Source organism: Equus caballus, chromosome 15, assembly GCF_041296265.1.
Source record: "Equus caballus isolate H_3958 breed thoroughbred chromosome 15, TB-T2T, whole genome shotgun sequence".
Classification (NCBI taxonomy): Eukaryota; Metazoa; Chordata; class Mammalia; order Perissodactyla; family Equidae; genus Equus; species Equus caballus.
In genome coordinates this window covers 19,311,606-19,323,318 of record NC_091698.1, presented here as the reverse complement: position 1 = coordinate 19,323,318, position 11,713 = coordinate 19,311,606, and positions in this window count along the sequence as shown.

The window sequence follows — 11,713 nt, the reverse complement described above, 5'->3', positions numbered from 1 at the left end:
GTTTCCTGAATGTTCAGTTGCATTCAGAGAAAGCCCCGTGGGGGTGGTGTTTTCCTCGTGGTAACATGTTTGATTGTTGACTGCGCTTCTCTTACAGCTCAAGGATTATTCTGACTTTGCGTTTCTCCTTCATCTGTTTGGCTAAGTTCTGTCTTCCTGTGTAGTCATCCATTATTTCAATGTTTTGAAGTATGTTGCGGGTTGTTCTTAATATCCTCTTATCTGTTTTTCTCTCTAGCACCTGTGGTTATGTTCTTTTTTTCATTCATTTTATTTGTACCTTTAAAAAAAGTGAATCTTGTCTTTTCAAACATGCAGTTTTTGCTATGCTGGTCTCTTCTTTTGTATGTTTCTCTATTTCATGAATTTCTGTCCTTTTAATTTCCATCCTTCTGCATCTGTGGGTCTTTGATTTATATTAGATCTCAGCTCCATTTTGAGGCTTCTTATTTTTTTAAAAGCAAACACTAAATACTGTTTCCTTCCAAGTGTCATATCCCATGAGTTTGATGTGAAAAGTTGCATGATGAAATCTTCTAATTTCAATTATAATTTCTCCTTTGACCCATGAGTTGATTATGTATTGTTAAATTTCCAAGTGAATGGACTTTTCTAATTATCTTATTGACTTTGTTTTCTTACTTAATTGCATTGTGGTAAAAAAAAAAATGTGGTCTGTCAGATCACGATCCTTTGAAGTGTACTGAGGCCAGCTTTATGGCCAAGTGTGTCAGCCTCGGCAAGTGTTCCACACGTGCTTGAAAGGAATGACATTGGACGCAGTCAAGTCCATTAGGCTCAAGTTCCATAGTTATACTGTTCACATTTTCTATTTTCTTACTTTTTCGGGGGTCTATTTGATCTACTGATTACTGGTAAGTGTGTTAAAATCTATTATGATGGATTTGACAAACTGTTCCTTTAATTCTGCCGGTCTGGCTTTATGGGAGTCTGTACGCAAATTCACACGGCACATGCGACTTTAGAATCGACACATCCTCCCAGTGAATGGAATCATTTATCATTATGCAGCAAATTTTCTTATTTCTGGTAACGCTTTCTGCCTGAATTCTCCTCTGATATTAATGACCATCCTTGCCTCCTTCTGGTCACTGTTTGCCTGGGCTCTCTTTCCCATGGTTTGCCCTTTTATCTTCATGTGGCTTTAGCTGTGTCTTGTGAAGAGTACACAGCTGAAACTTGTTTTAAAATCTGGTATAACTGTGACGGCCTTAATGGGAGAAGTTAGCCCACTTACGCTCACCGTGATTAGTGATTAGGTTTTCTTTTAACACTACATTTTGAACCTTTGAGTTGTCCCATTTCACTGTCCCCTTCTCCTCCTCTTGGGCCATTTTGTTTTCCTTTGCTTATTGGTTCTTTTCCCTTTCCTTCCTTTGCAGTTGCACACTGGGCCTATTTTATTAGTGTTTGCCCCATTTAATACATATTTAACAACAGTTACCTGTAATCAATAGCCACAGCTTCTCCTGGACAATACAGGGACCTCGCAGTACTTCATTCTCTAATCTCTTCTCCCAATTTATAAGTTATCGTAACTTGGCATCTTAAATCTAGCATGCTCTGTTTTCCCCACAGATGATCTTCGTTGCATATACAGTCATTGGTTTGCTTAGATTGTCACATATTTATCCCGGCTCACTATTTCTCCTGCAAGTCAGACCATGCGTCAGAGGTCATTTTCCTTTGGTTTGAATCTCCTCCTTCAGAATACACTTAGTGAGGGTCACTTGGTGGTAAACTCTCAAGTTTGGCACTTTCCCTTGTTTTACTTGGTACAGAATTTTCGGTTGAGTTATTTAATCAGCACTTTGAAGATACTGTCATCTGGTCTTATGGATTCCACCGTCGATGTTAAGAATTTCATCATTCTTCGGTCATTCCTCTGTGGATGATATTGTCCTCTGCAACTGTCTCTTATAAACTACTCATCTTTGTTATCCCTACCCACATCCACATCAATATATATTTATACTGCTGGGGGTTGGTTGGGCTTCTCAATTTGAGGGTCAGTGTTTTTCACTAATTTGGAGAATTCTCACCATTACTTCTTTGAATGTTGCTTATTCTCCATTCTATTATTTCCTTCTGGAACTTTATTCAAAAGTAGAAATTTCATTCATATTTTCTCTTTTTCAAATATGCTTAGTTAAGTCTCATGTTATCTGCTCAGATTTTCGTTTTTCCTTTGTTTCTTTAAATGTACTAAACTTCTTTTATATTTGTTATTTCCAGTGTGTGAGGATGTCTTTGCAGATCTATTTCTGGCTGCCATCCATTGTTTCTCACTCATGGTGTCTTGTCTCCTTGATTTCATGTAATTTCTGACTGTTACCTGCGCATTTTCTTTGGAACTTTGCGTTGTTAAGATCTATTGAAGATTGAGTTAAGTTGAATTCTTCCAGGTGGCATTTGCATTTCCTTTTGCTGCTGGTCTCGGATGGAGGAGCGGGAGGGAGAGTTACCAAGCTGGAACCACTGGAGGTTAAATTCTCCACTGGGGGACTTACAGATCACACAGGGACACCTTGTGGTTCCTACTCTCATGGGTGCCATCTCCCCAGCCACCCATCTGCTACTACCCAACTCTTTGAAAGAAAGCGTCCTTTCTGCCCACTTCAGTGTGATGGGTTTGCTTGTCACTGGCCCCTCCGTGTGGTGCAGGGCAGTCTGCCCTGGGCTTTATCTCCTGTCCAAAGCCCTGGGCAGCCTTCAGAGAAGCTCAAGCTGGATGGATTCTACAGATGCCTTCCGGCAACAGTCGGCTTTCCCTTCATTTTGGGTTTGTGCAGATTCTTTACTTTTGTATCACCTAAGAGATGCATCTAAAAAGATATTTTAATATCATATGCAGCATTTCATTTGCTCTCATTGGGAGATTTACTCAGGTTATCTAATCTGCCATACTATTATTTGATCATTTATTTCAAATCAGATGTTATTCACCTTTTTTGTGCATCTAGGAATCTAAGAATAATGCTTTTAAACACATAAAATAAAATACGTAGGATTACAAATGAAACCAATTATATTGAACAAGTTACCAACATTTTAAAAGACAAATCTATGATATACTAATCAATGTGCCCTTCAAGCTATGAAAACCAAGATCTGGTGACAGGCCTACAATCACTGTAATTCCCAAGTAGTGAGAGTTAGTATTTTGATTGACAACAACTGTAATGTGATGACATACTGGGTTTGTACGCATGACAAAGTCCCAGATGAGACCTCATACTATTGCAGTTTGTTGTCCATACTTATAATTGAAAAGGCTCAATTTGATTTAAGGGTTAGTAAAAGCAAATAACATAATATTTTTTCCCCATTCAAGGTCTGGAACTCCTTATTTAAAGGGCTTTCCAGTTCAATTCCTGAACACATCCGGAGTGAAAGTTTCCATTATTCTCGGGATAAAGGTGAAGAGACGGGAAGAGTCTAGGAGGTCTGGCCCTGCCTGCTCTTCAGCCTCCACTTGTCCTCACTCCCCGTTGCTTTGTGCTTCAGCCACTGCAGCCTTTCAATCCCTTCAGCACGCCATTCTACTCCCTCCTTCTGGAAGATTCTCTCTCCCTTTTGCCTAGTTAACTCCCAGACTTCCTTCAGCGCCCAGTGTCCTCACTCCCCCTCCCCACTTCTAGGTCAGCTTCCTCTCATAGGCTCTGACATAGCACTGCGATATAGCACCTTCCTTGAGAAAAATTATGACATGGGTGATTATCTGACAAACATCTTTCTCTCGACTAGGCTGTAAACCCCCCAACAGGGATCCCAACTGTCTTTGCTCACTATTAAATCCTCAGAGCCTGGCACAGGGCCTGGCAGAGTAAGTGCTCTTTAACACATGCTGCACGGAGCCTGACCGCATACAGGAAGGGATCATTGACCCAGTCTACGTTCACATGGGAGGAACAGCCAGACAGGTTCAACGACAGACTTCTCCTGGGCTAGAAAGTGAGTAAGAACAAAACAGGAATTATAACTCAGATTTGGGGGTCCTTCCTGCACCACTTATTTGTCTCCCCCCTTCCCAGGACAAGAACCACCCTATGTGAGCTTATCTGCACCTGCCACACCACAATAGCAGAGTCCACCTTCTCCCTCCAAAGTATGCCTCATGGGCCTATAGTTTCCTGAGCCCGTGCTCAGCCTGGAAACAGCAAACTAACATTTTCTCCCATGTGACCACTGTACTGGCAGCTAGCTGCCTCTGAGCAGCTCACCATGACCAAGGGTGAGGATTCGAGGCCACGTCAGGTGGGAAGCTTGGTCAAGCTTGGTCAGAGGCCCTTGGCCAAGAGCTTTCCAAATGATATCACCTGATTCTCTGAGCGTCCCTTTTTAAAATTAAGATCCTCTGTGGATCAGAATTACTCTCTAGGATTTTACAAGCCAACCATTTTCATAGGTGATTCTTCAACAAAGGACAAAAAATCCCACTGTAAAGAGATCCTGACCAAGAGCTAAAGATTGCAAATGGGAGAGCCCAGACATTGCACCCCCCTCCTGCCCCTCAATCTTTTTAAAGATAAGACTGAGTCGAGGGCATCTGGGGGAGGGTAAGTAGGTCATCCAGGGGAGCCCAGGCTGGGGATGTCACGCCTGGAGTGACCTGATTGCTCAGCTTCAAACATCAGAAGGGCTGTCAAGAGAAAGAAGTCTTTGTCTCGCTCTTGGAGAGCCCCAAGGGCACAAGCAGAACCCGTGAGTGGCTGCTCAGTGAAGCTGAATTTGCTCAAAATTCTAGAAATGGAATGGGCTGCTTCACAAAGATAAGTGCTTCCAGCAGTGTGAGTGAACATTTGTCAAGATTGTTTATAGAAATTTCTGCATTTGAACATTAAAGTTTCTTAAATTTTGAGGTCACGAATACCCAGTGGTGATTTTCAGGTACAACAGCGACTCCCTTCTCCACCGCCGTGGAGCCTTTGTGAAGGGATCTAGCACAGGATTCCGCCGAAAGTTTGGCTAAACTTTTCTCTCTGATAAAACTCATAGTGTATTTATAGAAGGAGGGCAGGTGAGGCTAGATTCTGGAAGAAATGTTAGAGCCAAAAGGGATTCACCTCCTTACAATACAACCAATAAGCTGAAGTCAAGGAAGGCTTGGTTACGACCAGGCCAATACTTTCCTGTAGTTTAGTGTTTTACTCTGCTTCTCAAGTCACACTGTAGCCATCAGGGAAAAACAGGTAAGCACACCCAGGGAATTGGGATTTATACAGAGCTGTGTCTTTCCACTGGAAGTACATTTACTCTCTTGAAAACAGATGCCTAACACACCAAACGTAAGACAGCCTGGGGAGAGGGCAGAGAAAAACATCACATGATGCCACTGCTGACACTACCCGGGTTAAAACGAAACTGAGAAGCAGGCTGTGTAAGAGCCAGATGTAGTAGCTAGGAGAAAAGTGTGGAATAGACTCCATCACAAATGGCGTGGCGTACATCTGAGGTAATTCAGGGCTGTTTTTTTGGTGGGGTTGTTAATTGAGCTCTCTCCTATTCTTTTCTGATTTCCAAAATGTTTTGCTGAGAAATTTCGTGAAGATAAACCAGGAAATGTGAAATGGAACTTGGTAAGCGTTCGTTTTTGAAGAAGCCCGAGTGCCGATAGGAACACTGCTGCGCAGGTCCTGACCGCACTGATGACAGATGAACTCTACCTCCAGCTGTTTGATCGGTGAAGCTAGGAATGAAGACTCTGATTAATCGTCCATCCATGCATGGCCTTCCAGTTGGCCAGCTGAGTCAGACATGGTTCTGTTCTGGGAAGTGATAAAGAAACACCATCCTCATAGTTTCCTCCTCACATCTGTGAATCACATCACTGCAACCTCACTCTCACCTTTCAAAGTAGGAAAAACAGATGTCAGCACCTTTACTCATATCTCTTTTTTTCGTATTTTCAATGTTTTTATTTCATTAATATTTAATTAATGAAACTCCATCTTTAGTGATATTATAGATTCCTATTTAATCCTTTTCAAAGCCTAGTAAATTTTCCTCACTCTATTTAAAAATATCTTTCAAATTCAGGTTTTGTCAAAAAGATAGCATAGGGCATTAAGCACACACCATGACAAAGCTAGAATATTTAACATGATTTGATTTTTCAGCATCATTTGATATAATCATGAGGGTTTTTTAAAAACAGATTTCCTTTTTTCTTGCTGGAAAAGATTCACTCTGAGCTAACATCTGTTGCCAATCTTCCTTCTTTTTCATCCCCCAAACCCCAGTACATAGTTGTATATTCTAGTTGTAAGTCCTTCTAGTTCTTCTACGTGAGCTGCTGCCACAGCATGGCTACTGACAGACGAGCGGTGTGGTTTTGCACCCGGGAACTGAACTCAGGCCACCGAAGCAGTGAGTGCCAAACTTTAACCACTAGGCCATCAGGGCTGGCTTGAGGGGTTTTTTCTTTAGGTTGTTAAAATGGTGGATTATATTGACTAAGATTTTCAAATTCTGAACCAGCCTTGTAACCCCTGGAATAAACTCCACTTTATCATGGTATATAGTTCTTATAGTGTTGATTTCAATTTGCTAAAAATTTTATTTAAAAAATTTGCACATATATTCATGAGGGATATTGGTATGTAGTTCTTTTTTATACTGTTTTTGTGCGGTTTTGATGTCACAGTAATGTTGGCTTCATAAAATGAATTAGAAAGTGTTCCTTCCTCTTTCAGTTTCTGGAAGAGATTGTGTAGAACTCACGTGAATTCTTCTTTAAGTGTTTGGTAGAATTCTCCAGTGAATCCTTCTGGACCTGGAGATTTCTTTTTCTACAGGTTTTAAACTATAAATTCAATTTTTTTTTCTCCCCAAATCCCCCCAGTATATAGTTGTATATTTTAGTTGTGGGTCCTTCTAGTTGTGGCATGTTAAACTCAATTTCTTATACAGCTATTCAAATTATAGATTTCATATTGGGTAAATTGTGGTAGTTTCTACTTTTCCAGGAATTGGTCTGTTTCATCTAAATTGTCAAATTTATGTACAGAGTTGTACATAACATTCCCTTATAATCCTTTTCATGTCTGTAAGTGATATTCTTGGGTCATTCCTAATGTTATTTGCCTTCTCTGTTTTGTCAGTCTTGCTAGAAGCTTGTGAATTTTATTGATATTTTCAAAGTCTTGTAGACAGCAAATAGTTGGGCCATTAAAAAAAAGGCTACCCTGTCAATCTCTGTCTCTTAATTGGTATCATTAGACCATTTACATTTAATGTAATTATTATGTTAAGGCTTACATCTACCATTTTACTTTTTGTTTTCTGCTTGTTTTTTTCCCCCATGCTTTCCTATGGGTTAAATTCTTTTTTAGAATTCTATTTATGCATTTGAGTATATCTCTTTACATACCTTTTTTTAGTGGTTGCTCTAGGTATTACATTATATATACACATAACATATAAAAATCTACTAGTGTCAACTTCTACCAGTTTGAGTGAACAGTGGAAACCTTACCTCCTCTACCCTCCAACATTTATAATATGGTTGCCTTATTCATTTCCTTTACAAACATTGAAAACGACAAGTGTTCTAATTTTTGCCTCAACTATTAAATATAATTTAGAAAACTTAAGAGGAGAAAGAAAACCTATTACATTTACCCATATTTTTGCTTGTTTCATGTTTGTCCTTCCTTCCTAATGTCCCAAGTTTCCATCTTTTATTGTTTCCTTTTTGTTTAGAGAAATTTAATTTAGTCGTTCTTTTAGGGTAGGTCTGCTGGTGAAAACTTCTCATTGTTTCCCTTTATACGAGAATGTCTTGATTTCCCCTCCATTTCTGAACATTTTCACTGGATACAGAATTCTGCATTGACAGTTCTTTTCTTTCAGCACTCAAACGATGTTCCACCTATTTCTGACCTCCATGGTGTCTGATGAGAAACCTGCTGCCATTCTAATCATTTTGTCCCTGGAGGCAATGTGTCACATCCCCTGGCTGCTTTGTCCCTGGAGACAATGTGTCATGTCCCCTGGCTGCTTTGGAGACTTTTTCCTTTGGCTCTAGTCTTCAGTCCAACTGTGACGTGTCTTAGGCTTGGATTTCTTTGGGTTTATTCTATTTGGTGTTCACTCAGCATTTTGAATCTGTTGGTTTAGGTTGTCTTGCCAAATCTAGAAAACTGTCAACCCTTTTTTCTTGGAATAATTCTTCAGCCTCAACCTCTTTCTCCTTTCTTGGAACTTCAACGACATGACAGAGTTTTTCTTATACTTCCACATATCTCCAAAGCTCTGTTCATTTTATTTTTCAGTCTATTTTTCCTCTGTTGTTCAGACTGGGTGATTTCTATGATTTTATCTTCAAGTGCATGGGTTCTTTCCTTTGTCCTCCCCGCTTTATTGTTGAATTCATTCTGAGCCTTTTATTTCGGTTACTTTACTTTCCAGTTCTAAAAGTTCCATTCAGTTCTCTATATCTCTTCTTCTTTGCAGAGATCTTCTACTTTTTCATGTTTCAACAATGATTATAATTGCTCACTGAAGTATTTTTAGGATGCCTGCCTTAAAATATTTGTCAGATAATTCTAACATCTGTCATCTCAGTGTTGGCAGCTGTTGTCTTTTCTCTTTCAGTTTGAGATCTTCGTGGTTCTAGGTGTGATGAGTGACTTGTGATTGCAACCTGGTTGTTTGGAGTGTTCTACCACAGAACTCCGGGTCTTATTTAAATCTTGTGCTTTAGCAGGCCTCCCCTGACACCACTCCAGTGAGTGAAAGGAGGGGCACCGCCTCTTTACTGCAGGTGCAGGTGGAAGTCTAGGCTCTCCACATGGTCTCTTGATACCAGGAAGAGTGGGTCACTACTACCCACTGGAGATGCAAGTCCCAGCTCAGGCCTTCTAGTCCCTAGCTGCCACTAGGCCTTCTCTGATACCACAGGAGAGGGCTGGGAAAGAGGTCAAGGTGTTTCGTTACAGCCAGGCAAGGATGGAACTCCAGGCCCCACGTGATCTTTGCTGGTGGCAATGAGGGTGAGGCTGCAGCTTTTTCATGTGGTATTTGGCGGGAGTAGAGCCATTACTGTAAAAGTTGTGTTTTACTAGGCCGTCTCTTTCCTGGTATGTTGGCTACAGTGAACAGGTTTTTGTTGGGGCTTCTTATGACTGCCATTGGCATTTCTGGATTGCTGGCTTCTCCAGCTCCACGTGTCTAAGACAAAAAGAAAACCCAGGGAACTCACAGCTTGTATCAGTTTGCTAGGGCTGCCATAACGAAATACTAGAGACTGGGAGGTTTCAACAGAAACTTATTTCTCATAAGAGACGTTCTGGAGACGGGAAGTCCAAGGTCAATGTGCGGCAGGTTTGGTTTCTCCTGAGGCCCCTTCTCCTTGGCTTGCAGAAGACCACCTATTTGCCGCGTCCTCACGTGGGCTTTTCTCTGCACATGCACATCTATGTTGTCTAAATTTCCTCCTTATAAAAACACCAATCAGATTGGATAGGGCCCACCCTAACCACCTCATTTTTAACTTAATAACCTCTTTTAAAGACTTCATCTCCCAATATGGTTACATTCTGAGTGCTGGGGGTTACAAGTTCCAACATGTAAATTTTCGGGGGACAGAGTTCAGCCTATATCTTCAGGCCCTGAGGTCCCTAGTTGGTCTGCCTTTATCCACTTTTGGAGTCTTCTGTTTATTTTACATAATGTCTAGAACTGTAAATTGTACTTAGCAGGAAGAACAGGAAAGCATCTTTGCTTCATCTTCTTGGAAATGAAAGTCTCTTCTTGGCATTTTTTGCAAAAACTAACCTCTCATGGTTGGCAAATGGTAAAGCCAGCTATTTTGACTCCTGCATCCTGGGTATTTATACTACATCACATTAACTTTATTTCAAATAAAATGTATAAAAAAAATACAGAAACACAAAATTCAAAATGCACTAAAATACTAAGACTTTTGAAAAACATTAAGATTCTTGAACAAACCCTTTAACTGACATGCAAGGACCTTGGATGTCACCACTCTGCCCCAACTAAAAAGCAGAAGAAACCGAAAAATCAACAACTCTTCCTAGATCCATCAGACAAGTGAGGTCACAGGGCAAACTGCTGTCCCCCAATGGGAGAGGTTGATAGGCGAGTACAGAGAATCACAACTTACCAGGGCAGCAAGCTCCTGGAGAACAAGTGGGCAGGTGGGAAAGGTGGGAAAATCTGAAGTATAAATGATGAATTGCTGGAGGCTCAGTGTGGACAAATTTGAGTTAACAAATCCAGGAGGAGCCAGTCATGGGGAAGGGGGCCCACAATTTTGCGAGGTTTTTTTTTTTTGCTGGGGAAGATTCAACCCAAACTAACATCTGTGCCAATCTTCTTCTATTTTGTATGTGGGTCACCACCACAGTGTGGCCACTGACAAGTGATGTAGGTCCATGCCCAGAACCACACCCAGGCCACAGAAGCAGAGTGCACTGAACTTAATCACTAGGCCATGGGGTCAGCCCACAATTTTGTGAGTTTTATCTCCAGGAGCTCAACCTGGTTCTCATAGTGAAGAGCAGAGAAAAATCTTGTGCTTCTGGCATCAGGAGGGGAAAAGGAACCGTTCGGAAATGTGTCAGAACATTCTGTTGCTCCTCACAAGGCCTGTCCTCTGGAGAAACTAGTTAACCAGTCTAACCTGCTGGGTTACATCAGCGCCTAACCAACCTGGGAAGGGAACAATGCCAGCCCCCCTGGACACTGCCCCACCTAGAGGGAGATAAAAGAAATTAAGATTCTTGATAATAAGATGCCCCCTTTTTTCCCTCTCATAGCACAGCTGTCAATAGGAACGACTCTTGTTCCTCAGTGTGGCTAAGCTGAAGGTAAGGGACACAACAAAGAATTTCTAATACGGGGAAACCAGAGGTTCGCCTGGGTCATCAGAACCACAGAGGCCAGCTAAGGCCTTGGAAGCGCTGTGTGTCCCTACCCAGGGCACCAAGGCAACAGTTCTCAGGGCTGTGCAATTTTTCAATTCCCTATCAAAGGTAACAATCAACCACAGAAAAGTCTTAGGTAGGGCACACAAATCATTTTAATATGCAAATTGAAACATTAAAACTCACAGCTTCTCTGCCCCAGGAAATCCCTGAGGACTTGCCGGATTTCCCAGTCTCTCTTATGAGACCAAACTATAACTCACTGTCATGAACAGACCAGCATTTCAGGCAACACAACGTCAAGGTTGAGAATCAAGTCAAGTTCACACATAACTGAGAACCGTTAACAGAGTGGTAGCCTGTCCAGCACCAGGGCTGTGATCAAAGACTCCACCCAGGCTCGTGGAGTGGCCACGATACTCTGAGCTTCTACCTGGGGCCAGTGGACTGGGCTCAGCATCCAAGAGGGCATGGCTGCAATCCAGCCCATCCTGATTCTGTAACTTGCACCTTGCTGGAGCTCACTGTCACTGAAGGAAGAGAAGTCGTACCTATCTTATCCCTGCCAGCAGGAGCAGTGATGCCTGGGTCAGGAGCCAATGCCCAATGCAGGGGTGCTATCACCTAGCCACCCATCCACCCACCCCCAAGTTCCCTCAGCACTGCCATCCTCTCTCTGGGACATGCATATGCCTAACACAAGGCTCATGTTATTTTCCTGGACGTGTTGTATGTTTCCTTAGGGTGAATTAGACATAATCCCTCTTCCCCTTCTTCCTTGTTTCCTGAAAATATTT